Source organism: Papaver somniferum, chromosome 2 (assembly GCF_003573695.1).
Source record: "Papaver somniferum cultivar HN1 chromosome 2, ASM357369v1, whole genome shotgun sequence".
NCBI classification, from domain to species: domain Eukaryota; kingdom Viridiplantae; phylum Streptophyta; class Magnoliopsida; order Ranunculales; family Papaveraceae; genus Papaver; species Papaver somniferum.
In genome coordinates, this window is record NC_039359.1 from 128,491,597 (window position 1) to 128,504,350 (window position 12,754).

Genomic DNA, 12,754 nt, shown 5'->3' on the forward strand with positions numbered 1-12,754 from the left:
ATCACTTTATTTATATTTCCCCCACACTTAGTCCTTTGTACACTCGGAAATGGATAGAGAACATAGAATTTGGGAACTTCAAAAGGTTCCTCAGCTTGGTGAACCTGCACAATACTCGAATCAAACACATCAAGTGGTGGATACTTAGAAGCAAAATAATCTGTTAACACTTTGGAAGCACACAAATCCAATCCTAGGTGAGGTATTTTCTTAAAAGTTGGGTTAACAACTCTTTGAGAAGCTACTTCGATTAGAGGAAAAGGATCAATGGATATAGAATTATGCAAAGGATTAGACAAACATTGTTTCGGATCCTCATTAATTATATCCAATGAATTATTTACCTCAAGTATATCGTGGTACTCTATCAAACTATTGTTATCTAGCTCAATTGGGTCTTCCACAACTTCAATCAATTTGGTTTCATTCTCAATCTCAATCTCTTTAACAACCTCGTCATCGGAATCGGAATCCTCTCCTAAAACGTCTAGTTCATTGATGCAACTCCTAATTTCTTCGTTTGAGTATGTTACACCATTTATAACAACAGATATGTCATACCCAATCTCCTCCTTTTGAATAGGCGAAGGATCTTTATTATGATCTGGAGTTGGAATAATCGTACATTGTTGCAAGGACTTTTGAAAGGTTGCTCATCTTCATCGGAATCTTCGTCATCCATAGGAATTTCAGAATCGTTTTTGTTTTGAGGCTAAACTTCTTCTTCATTCCTTGTCTCCATGAGTTGAGCAATTTTTATTTTAAGTTGTCCACATTCCTTTGAATTTCCTGAAGTTGATCGTATTGTTCATCTTCAATTGTATGGATCCCTTGTTGATGTTGTGCCATCGCTTGGAATTGGTCAAGACATTCATCAAAACCAACACCTTCAGTCACCACACTATTTCCAGACCAAGTCTCCCCTTTTTGAATAGGTGAATGATCATAAAAACGATCAGGAGTTTGGTTAGATATATTGAAGTAAGATTCGGTTGACATATTGTTCTCCGCGCTTAGTTGCTCATTGAGTGACTCCACTGTGGAAATACTGGCCTTTAAATAATGCATAATCTGATCAAACTTCTGCTCAAGTTCAGGAGATAAATTATTAGAAGTGTAATTATCCTCCCATCCTTGTGATTGTCCACATAATACCCCTCATAAGGTTGTTGATATGTATGTGCATATCCATAAGGTTCTGTGGGATAATGATTATAACCAACATATTGGTTTTGATTATACTCATAGGATGGTTAGTAGTTTTCATGTGAATGAGATTGAAAACCATATTGATTACCACAATTATATGTCTGATCTTATGCCCCGTACATGTTATTTCCGTAAGGAAACATGACGACTTATAAGAAAATCAAAAACAAAAATCTAAAAATAAAATAAAAAATAAGCTAAACAAATATAAAATCAATTAGCAACTGCTCCCCGGCAGCGGCGCAAAAATTTGTATGGGCTGTCGTAGGCTCAACAAATTAATAAATATATTTTCCACTAATTAACTGGTAATATAGCGGTATTAAGAGATCGTTCCCACAGAGAACTGTGTAATCGATAGGTTATTTGATCAGTACAATTAAGTAAATAACAAAAGGGGGTTTTGTTGTGAGATAGATAAAAAGACAATAAAGAAGAAAGGGATGATTAAGGAATCATTCGCCGTTACCAAGTGGTAGCTGGATTAATATACTTATCTATCGTTCGTAAGAACCATTCATCACCAACCGTAGAATAGGAGCTAGAGCAGTGTTATCCCCAGAGTTCCCTGTGTAACTTGATACCGAAGTGCTCGCATATCAAGTTCTATCCAACCGAACCACCAAGTAGTAGCGCACTCAAGGTGTAACCCAATCGGAACCCTTAAGTTATGTGAACTTAGGTTAATCCTACATTTATACTCTTAGCGCAAGGTCCACTTACTAGTGTTTTCTTCACACATGATTGCTCCACAGAATCCCTCTGAGAGGTCTCACGTTCTCTACTTGTGTAAGGATTATTCAACAATTACACGGATATCCTAACCCTTTACTATCAATAAAATTATCAATAGATTAATCCAATTGTACACTTGAACAATATAGAAATCATCATAAACCCTAGATATAGTGAAAATAAACGATAATGATTAAAACTCTCAATGGATTTGTATTATTAATAAAGCTTCACGTTTAGAACATTGAATTCATCCTTAATCAACAAAGAATTAGTTTCTCATGATTACACAATTACTCGGTTTCCCCCTAAAGGGGTAAACCCTAGGTGTTGATATAGAACTTGTGATATGAGATTAAAGATGCTATGACCTAATACCTTTTTATAGGTTTACATTTCTTGGCCTTCAAGTATTTAATTCGGTTCAAGAACCCGACCCAAAAATACGAAGTAGCGTTCCCAAACGTACCCTTAGGCCTTCCAAGGAGTTTATACACGTTTTCCTACTTGCTAAGTACGCGTACCTCAAATTCCAGCAGAAATTTTCGGAACTAGGGTATGCGTACCCGTATGAGTACCCTAGTATCTTCGGTATTCAATAAAAGCTTTGTTTGGCCACAACTTCTTCATCTGAACTCGGAATGGTCTCATTCTTTTTGAATTCTTTTTATGTTTCAATTCTCTTCGAGATGGTGATGATAAATCCTTAATTTGAATGAGTTAAGATCGGTCTTTGGCCCTTCTCTTGATTTTGAGCGTTTTGCTTCTTTTCGTCGCTTTTCTTCCACTTCTCTTGGACTTGGGCATTTGGATACTTGGAATACTTCTCTTCATAGCTCTTTTCAGCACTTTGTAGCTCCTTTTTGGATGATTCACCTATTGGAGGCAAATAAGAGAAAACAAGAGTAATAATACGAATACATGCAAGAATAATAGCTAAAATAAGTATGGAATGGATACTAAAATCATATGAATTATGCACTTATCAAAACCTCAAAATCCGGTATTTACGACTCCCAAAGAGCAACCTAGATTATTATTATTCACCTCACAAGTAATTCGTACTCGATTTCAACAAAGAATCGTTCTCGAGGAATATACCTGTGGAATCACAAAGTCTGAGACAAAGAAACTTTGTGATTTATATCTATCTCACCTGTTGGAGCTAATGGCTCAACAAACAGTAGCAAGATCAGGATACACGAACTATCAAGATAAAGATAGTTGGACCTGGCTTCACGAATCCCTAGGTAAAATCTATTTATTCGCAATACCTAAAAAGGTTTAAAGGAGAGGACGACTCTAGTTTACAACTAGGACACATAAAAATAGCATCAGGGATTCAAAAATCCCAATTATTTGAGGTTATCCTTATAGACTTTCAAGGTCAAGGTTGCTTTAGATTTAACCTAAGGTAGCTCTGGAATCAAACAATTAATAAGCACCGTTAGATGAAAAACTTGACTTGATATTAACATAACAGAATATAAACTCTGGTTAGGGTGAAGCGTAATTGAATATTGTACAATGACTTATTCATTAAAGGTTGGTTGAAACTATCCAGACGAACTATAAGCCTAACCATTTTCATATAACACTTTAAGACTTTAATACTGAGTCATAACCATAGGTTTTAATGCGATCGAATATGTCTAGATAGTGTTTTTATAGAGTTGTTCAAATGCCGATTACCTCATTGAAATAATTATGATGCATCTGAAAATATTCGACAAGGTAAGTACGTGTACTTGGTACATGTACCTACATCAGGTTCGTGAATTATTTTGTCAAGGTATGTGTACCGGGTTTGGATACCCTTTAGATAAAAAAGAGTTCATGAGTTCACATAAATTTTTCGGTTTAAATGCTGGGTATGCGTACCAACCTGAGTTCATGAGTCACAAAACTTTTTCCGGTTTGTATATCGGGCATGTGTACCATCCCAAGTTCACGAGTCACAGAACTTTTTGGGTTTGCATATCGGGTATGTGTACCCGAAAGTCATTGCCGAACTATAGCTACACTGGTACATTTACTGGGTACATGTACTGCACCTCCGGACCTATAATAGTTTTTCCAGTATGTAAGTTGGTATGCATACTTTCCTGTATCCAGACTTATAGTAGTTATATATCTCTCTAATAATAAATTTGAAACAGTCCCGAATAACATCAATGACACATATCACTATTTCAGGGTATTTTCAAATAATTAAATCTTGAATCATAACTTAGGTTATAAACAATAAATTGTTATTAACCAAATTCATCAAGTATGAATAAATGTTCTTAAGCTTAGTTAACATATTTCGAGAATGATTAACAAGATAAACTTGAACCGAAATTTATGTTATGCATTTAATGACCTATTTAGTCATGCAACAGTTTCTCATAGATAGAAAGGTGAAAACTTGAGTAATAATTGGTTCAGTCTTCACTTACCTTTTGTTGATGAAGTTCTCCAAAGGCTTCGATTGATCTTCGCCTTCAAACGGTAAAACACAATGATGTCTGGTACTCAACTACACACTTCTATCCTAATCCGAGACTTGACTAAATGTAGACTATAAATCAAGATATAGTTTTGATCAACTAAATTTGACAACAAGATTGAGATAGAAACACTTGTGAGTTCGACAAAGCAATGCTCTAACAAAAACCCATTCTTTCATCTTCCTTCACGAATTTGTTGTTATCGTAGATTGTCAAGATACCACCAATAGCCCCAACAGAGGGGATATAATTCTAATCAAAAGAATCATCATGCCAAAGTTGTTTAATGAACCAAGTTGAGAATTTCATTATCTTGGTTTCCTAAATGAGACAAACAACACATCGTTGATTATTGATAAGGTTTTTGAGATATATAACCTTATCATAGTCATTTATCCCTCCGACATTGTAGCTTAAGATTTTAAATTCCATCACCACCGTTTTTCTCCCTGGTTACAGAGCACCAACAATTTCATCTTATAATGGTAGGTTGTTGCTTTCTAAGAAAACCTTCTCCTCTTCCTCTGTCGTAGTATTCTTCTCCAAACTTGAAGCATCTTCTTCTGCAAATCTATCATTGTAACGCAATACCAGGTTAGTCATCTTATTTTTCAAAGATAAAATATTTTCGTTACTGATGTGCTCATAACTGCACGCCAAGTTAACAAAAGAATTCACAGTTTTATCAATAACCTCGTCCCACCTTCTTTGAGAGTTTTAGCCATATTTAAATTCTTCACTATCTCATCTTCCATCTCCTTTCTTTTGCTTCCTTCAGACTTATTTTTATCATTATTATTATTCTCTATGTGATGGCTCAGTTTGACAAGGGATTTCAACCTAGAGTATAAAATGAAGGATGAAAATTCAAAGACACAAACTAAGAAGTTTGACCATAAGCCCTTGAGGTACACAATTATTAAACACACATAATGTTTCAAAAGTTGTAAACTAAAATTCAAATCTTAAATAATGATTGTTGGCTATAAAAAATACACTGTTAAAAACTTAGCTCTATGTCCAAATACGAAATGCAATATGTGAATCATCAGAAGAAAAATCACCGGAATAACTAAATGAAAACCTTGGATAAATACAACATGCATGTAAAACGATAAATTTTGGTTAATTTAATCAGCAAAGAATTATACCACAAACTAAACAATGTGCTCCATTACCAAAAAAAATGTTGGGCCAATTTTCATAATTAGTGATTATTATGCAGAATCAGAACTAAAACATGACGTCTTCATAACATTTTTTTTTTTAAAAAAAAAGGGAAATATATTAAGAGCTAAGACTAAGTCCTATGGGCTAGATTTGGCTGCTAGATTAGCCAAAAAGCGTTGTAGAATAGAAAAAACGTTGTCTATTTTTAGCACTACTTCTCTCTCTAGATATATCTCACAATTGAATTAGTAGTGAGATAGCTACGCTAAATGGTTCAACGCAGCCAATATCACCTCTTCGCGGAATAGTACAACGCAAGGAAGAATATTCCAGGGTATCTGTGCTGAATGGAAACGCGTAGTTCCTCAGCGCCGAACCATACAACGCCAACAGAGTTTGACCTTTTTTTTCCTACACCTAGTTTACACCATCAATAATTAAATGTTGAAGAACCATGTTTCCTCATACTCCTGTTACACCACCAACGGCTATGTTTTCAAATTTTGAATTTTGAAATGTTTGACAATTTGTTCAAACGGTTGTTTGTTTCATAATTTAAAAATTTACCAAACTAAGAAATTCTTTCATTACATTACAAAACAAGGTTATAATGTTTTTTGAAGAAATTAGAAAGGTACATTGAAATTAAAATTCTACTTATAAAAATTAAAAAAGGACATTGAAATTAAGATTCTACTTCTAAAAATTAAAAAATACATTTAACTTCTAATTAAAACTTAAAAATGAACTTCTAATAACTTAAATTATTAATCATAAATCACTTTAATTTAGGGGATAGGATCAAGGCCATTACGGACCAAAATCTCGTTCTTCCATTTTTTGTAGAGGGGTTTCTCCTAATCCTACTTCATTCATTGGCGTAGAATTTTCAAGTCAGCTTCTCTTTGTTGGGTTTTTGCCAAGATTGTAGAGTTTTCCATGTGCTTCTTAAGGTACTATTCCTATGTTTCATACTTGGAAAGCCTTTGTGGTTGCGTTTTTTCAAGAAGTTCTTTGACCTTATCCATTTTGTCATTTGCTCTCGGCGATGCTTTAGCCTCACGAGCCATTCGTTTGGAAGAATCTCTTCCTGCACCTCTAACATCATCTGTTTGTTCGAAATAACGTCTTTTACGTGATATGTCTGAGGTTTCAGAACCAAGAGTAGATGGTGAGCTACCAAACATATCCATATCCTCCAAATCTACATTCATAGTTACTGGAGTAGAAGTACCAGCTTTAATGTTTTGGCTAGGTTGAATGTCTTGAGTAGGTTGAGTGTTTTGAGTAGGTCTATCATCATTATTCACTTCTGGATTGTAGTCTGGTTGATAGGTCTTCAGGAGATAGAAAACTGATTCATGTCTCCAAGGTCTCTTAACTTCTGCTTCATAATTCTTTTTTCCAAGGCGGTACTGGGGAAAAAATGTATTAGTATCTCTCTTTAGGGAAAAAAATTAGAAAAATTTCAGGTATTTACATAATCTACTACCTTCAATCCCGTAGGTCTGTTCCGGAAGTAGGGTCTGATGCGTGAAATATATCTCGTCACTTCTGATCTCAACGTGTTACACCTTGATTGCAATGACATTTTGTCCTTATTTCCACAATTATGCCATCTTTTAACGAACTCTTCCATAATTCTCTTCCAAAATACTTTACCTTTTTGATCTTTTCCTCTAATCGGATTGTTACTTACTATAAGCCAAGAAGTAATTAGTGCATCATCCTCTTTTGGTTGAAAGTGTGACATATTTTGTATGAACAAAATTGTAATGGGTGAAGAAGAAGAAAAAAAAACCAATGAAGAAGAGAATCAATTGATTTTGGTGTGAGGGATGAAGGAAAAGTAGTTATCTATTTATAGGGTTGTCTGAAAATATAGATGTTGATATTTCAAACGTCTAGTAAACCAGAACCGTTGAGATTAACGGACATTTTTGATCCGATGACTTAAATTATCCGTCGCTAAATGGTACAACACAACTGCGGGGAATGGTACAACGTGGCATTTCCAGCCGTTGAGAATAAAGGCTATATTCTGATCTGACGGCTGATACAACTCTGCGCAGAATGATACAACATTTTCCAAACATCCAGTAAACTCACTGTATTCCGATCATTTCTCCTACCTCTATTTAAACTCAACACATAAACTCAACATCCCCACTCCAAACTTGTGAAGTTTCACTCGTTTCTTCTTCTCCTACATTTTCAATTCAAGCATGGATGGATTTGTTGGATACTCAATTGCCGAAGACAATGACCTGGTGAGAAGTTTTTGCAAAATTCGCTGGTGAAATGGGGAATTTGGACAATAAAAAATTATGTCTGGGGAATTTGAACAATAAATTTGTGAAGTTTTCGCTCCATAAACTATTTCTTGGCGGAGAAAGAAATGGAGAAGAAATGAAGAAGAAGTCGAGTTCTACTGGTGAAATGGAGAATTTGGTTGCGCTGTTTGGTTCAACGTAGTCAAACAGTTTGACTGGTCATGCGTTGTTCCATTCGGCGAAAAGTGCAAATCTTTTTTTTACGCTGAATCGTTGTTTGATTCTGCGACTAGCATGCTAGATTAGCTCTGTCATAGGATTTAGGAGGTTGTCCTAACTGCCAATCTAGATGCTAAACTAGAAGAGCATAGAACTTAGTCTAACTCCCCCTTGGGAGCGGGTATGTACAACGTACATTGCATTTAAAATAAATAATTGTACATATGAAGTTTAGAACAAAAAATGTGATGTAATTTGCGAATTCCGTTTCCCTTAAACTCCTAATCCTGTATTTTCCAACATGCTTAGCGAGTTTATCGGCATTGCAGAAAAGATAAAAAAATAAACATAACAGTCTAAGGCCAAAGATAATAAGGAATACCTCTATTACCTATTTATAACCATTGGCGACCAAATTTTGGCCGAGCGGTCAGATTATTCCATTTCCTTTGCCCTAACTCATGGGGAAATAGACAGTATGGCGATGAGAGTAACTTTGAACATCTATTAGCTAGTGTTACTAGGGAGAAGGAATGTAACGCCAGAATTTTTATTGATGAAGCATGTTGATATCGGCGGTACGGAATCAAAATCTGCAGGCAATTTCATTCTTTTTATTTCGCTAAACACCTTGCATAAAATGTTTTAATAATTCATTAATTAATAAAATAGAAATATAGACATAAAATACGAAATAGCTTGGTAGAGTCATTTATAAAGCTCAGATATTCTAGGTATTATTATTCTTTAGTTTTTGTACTAGTAGGTACTAATAAGTTAATTCTTTTTTATAACGAACTTAGGCTAGGCTAGGCTAATTTAGTTGCTGATTTAAAGCAGCTCTACACAGAGGACATACTAATCTATGGCCATGACCATAATCAATCCAACCATCTAAACAGCTTCGATGAAAAATATGGTTGCATGATATTAATCGTCTGATTTCTTCATTACTCTCATACTCACTGAGACAAATAGCACAAGTATGATCGGTGCAGTTGAAAATAACCGGCAGATCTTCCAACTTCATAACAGGAAGAATTTTCTTGGTCGTATTTGCAGCGGAAGAAGAAGCTTGTAGGCTAGGTGTGGTCAGGTGGCCTCTATCACTGTGGGTTACGCGACAGCGATATGGTGTTAGTTATTGAAGACTAATTAATTATTTCCTAAAATTAGTCGTGGTTATTTAGGGAAGGGGTTTCCTAAACCGGTTAAAATTCTTGGTAGTCAAGTTTGTAACCTATATAAATAGGTAGTTAGGCCTTGTAGAATTTGTGCATTGTGTAGAAATCGATTAAGAGATCGGTGAGAGATTTCTTGTATAGCTTTTAGGTCTAAAGCTAGGTTTTCGTTGTGAGAGCATATTGGTGAGGAACAAGAGACAAGGTTATCGTCTCGCGTAATTGTTGCGGTGTAACCAAGGGTTTGCTGGGATTCACACGACGTTGTAATCGTTTTTCTTCATAGTGGATTTGAGTTGGTGCGACTCAAAGTGGACGTAGACAATATATACAAGTTGTATGTATTGGTCGAACCACTATAAATCTTGTGTCTTGTGAGTTGATTTATCTTTCTCGTATTATTATGGTTGCTTGTGCTTGGTTTACTTATTATTCATCATAATATCTCAAGATCCGCTATTCCGCGGTTGTCAGTGATTATTCCCTAAGAAAATCCTGACAACTGGTATCAGAGCTCGGGTTAGAGCTTTAGGGTTTATCGTAGTACGATTTGAGTGAGAGTTATTGGTGATAATAACGAAAGTACGGTAGCTAGGGTTAAAGTTTTTAATGGGAAGAACTTTGCGTTTTAGAAGTCTCAGATGGAAGACTACCTATATGAGAAAGACCTTGTTGATCCATTGGGTGGAGTTGTGAAAAAGGGAGCACGGAAAGACGATGAATGGACAACTCTTGATCGCAAGTGTGTAGCCGTGATCCGTAGATGCCTAACGGAGGAAGTCTACAATAACGTACAAGAGGAAACTAGTACGAAGGATCTTATGGATAAACTTGAAAAGTTGTATCAAAAGTCATCAGCCTCGGGGAAGATTATGTTGTGTGAACAATTATTTAATTTGAAGATGCAAGAAGGCGAAGCGATTTCAGCACATCTTGGGAAGTTTAAATCAATTATTTCTCAGCTTTCAAAAGTTAGTATTACTTTTGATGATGAAGTTCAAGCTTTACGGTTATTGTCGTCATTACCAAAGAGTTGGGAGACTGCAAGGACAACCATAAGCAATTCTGGAGGGAGCGAGAAGTTGAAGCTTGATGATGTGCATCAAAGGTTAATTGCTGAAGAGAAGAGAAGAATAGAACAAGGTTATGTTTCTAGTTCTTCAAGCTCGGCTATAAGTATGCATGAAGAAGATAGAGGAAGGAGTTCAAATCAGAACAACAACAACAAATCTAGATGGAAGTCTAGAGGAAAGTCAAGGGGAAGATCTCAATCCTGGACTAGAGGTGTTGTTGAGTGTTGGGCGTGTAAGAAAGTAGGACACTTCAAGCGCGATTGTTCGGAAAACAAAGGTGCTAATAATGGTGGAAACAAAGGTAATCAAGAAAAGGTCAACGTAGTTGCAGCTGCGGAACCGGTGAAGGTCCTTGTTGATAACAAGAAGATGATTACGGAAGGTTTTCTATTACTCTCTGAGGACAAGCAAGATGAGTCTTGGATTATAGACTCGGGAGCTTATTTCCATGCAACGGGTGATAAGAGTATTATGATCTCTTATAAAGAAGGATACTATGGCCAAGTATTCTTGGGTGACGGTGAAGCATGCGACATCATCGGTTTGGGTGATGTGATCTTGAAAGTCAATGGTTCGACATGGAAATTGAAGGATGTAAGACACGTTCCAAATTTGAAGAAGAACTTGGTGTCTGTGGGCCAAGTTTGTGATGATGACTGTGAAGTTGTGTTAACGAAACAAAATTGGAAAGTAAAGAAAGGGGCTATGGTGTTAGCTCGTGGAGTTAGAGTCGATACTCTATACCGGACTTCAGATGGAACTACTTTAGCAGTGGATGGTAGTGGTGAAGACACTAACTTATGGCATAGAAGATTAAGGCATATGAGTGATAAGAACATGAAGATTCTATGTTCGGGAGGATATCTACCTAAGGTGAAGTCTGTTGATATGAGTTTTTGTGAAGACTGTGTTCTTGGAAAGCAAAAACGAGTTAATTTCAGCAGAGGAGGAAGAGACTTGAGAAGTGCAAAACTTGATTTGGTTCACACGGATGTATGGGGACCAATTGATGTTGCATCTCACAGCGGGTTCCAGTATTATGTCACCTTTATTGATGATCACTCAAGGAAGGTGTGGCTTTACTTCATAAAGAATAAGTTCGTGGTGTATGAAGTGTTTAAGAAGTGGAAAGCTTTGGTTGAAACAAAAACCGGTCTGAAGTTGAAGTGTCTAAGGTCAGGCAACGGTGGTGAGTATGACAAAACATAATTCTTACAGTTATGTGCTACAAATGGAATTCGTTTGGAGATGACAGTTCCAAGGACACCACAGGAGAATGGAGTAGCAGAACGTATGAATTGGACGTTGAATACACGTGAAAGGTGCATGAGGTTGCAGTCTGGTTTGCCCGAGACCTTCTGGGCACATGCAACAGAGGCAGCTGCTTATCTAATTAACAAGACACCTAGTAGTCCATTAGATATTAAGATACCAGAGGAGGTTTGGACTGGAAAAAAGGTAAATATTTCCTATTTGAAAGTTTTTGGTTGTGTTGGTTATGTTCATCTTAGTCTCGGTGAGAGGTCTAAGATAGGTGCTCAAGCAAAGAAGTGTATATTCCTTGGTTATGGAATTGACGCTTTTGGGTATAAACTTTGGGACTATGAGGGTCACAAAGTTATTAGAAGTAGAGATGTCACTTTTAATGAGAATGAGATGTACAAGGACAGGAATACAACACAAGTTGAAGATGTCAGGTCAAGCAACGTCGATAAGGAGTTGTATATCAATATTGATGATGTTTCTGGAAGAAGTGTGGAACAAGAAGAGCATGATGTTGTTGATGGCAGAAAAGTACAAGTTGAAGAGACTCCTACTGCAGTGGGAGTTATTCTTACAATTTCACAAGAAGTACGAAGATCGTCACGAACTCCTAAACCAAACCCAAGGTATGCTTTGAATTATCTATTACTTACGGATGAAGGCGAACCTGAAGACATTAAGGAAGCACTAGCGGCTGATGATTCAGGCAAGTAAAAACTTGTTATGGAGGATGAGATAAATTCACTTGATGAGAATGACACTTGGGTGTTAGTAAAATTTCCAAGAGGTAAGAAGGCGTTGCATAACAAGTGGGTTTATCGGATGAAGTCTGAAGCAAATGGAGATATTCGCTACAAGGCGAGGTTGGTTGTGAAAGGTTTCCAATAAAAACCTGGTGTTGATTACGACGAGATATTTTCTCAATTTGTGAAGATGACTACTATTCGAGTAGTGTTAAGTCTAGTGGCTTCTGAAGATCTCTACCTTGAACAGTTGGATGTAAAGACATCTTTTCTTCATGGTGACCTAGATGAAGAAATTTACATGAAGCAGGCAGAAGGATTCATAGTAAAAGGCAAGGAAGAGATGGTGTGCAAGCTAAAGAAGAGTTTGTATGGTTTAAAACAAGCCCCGAGACA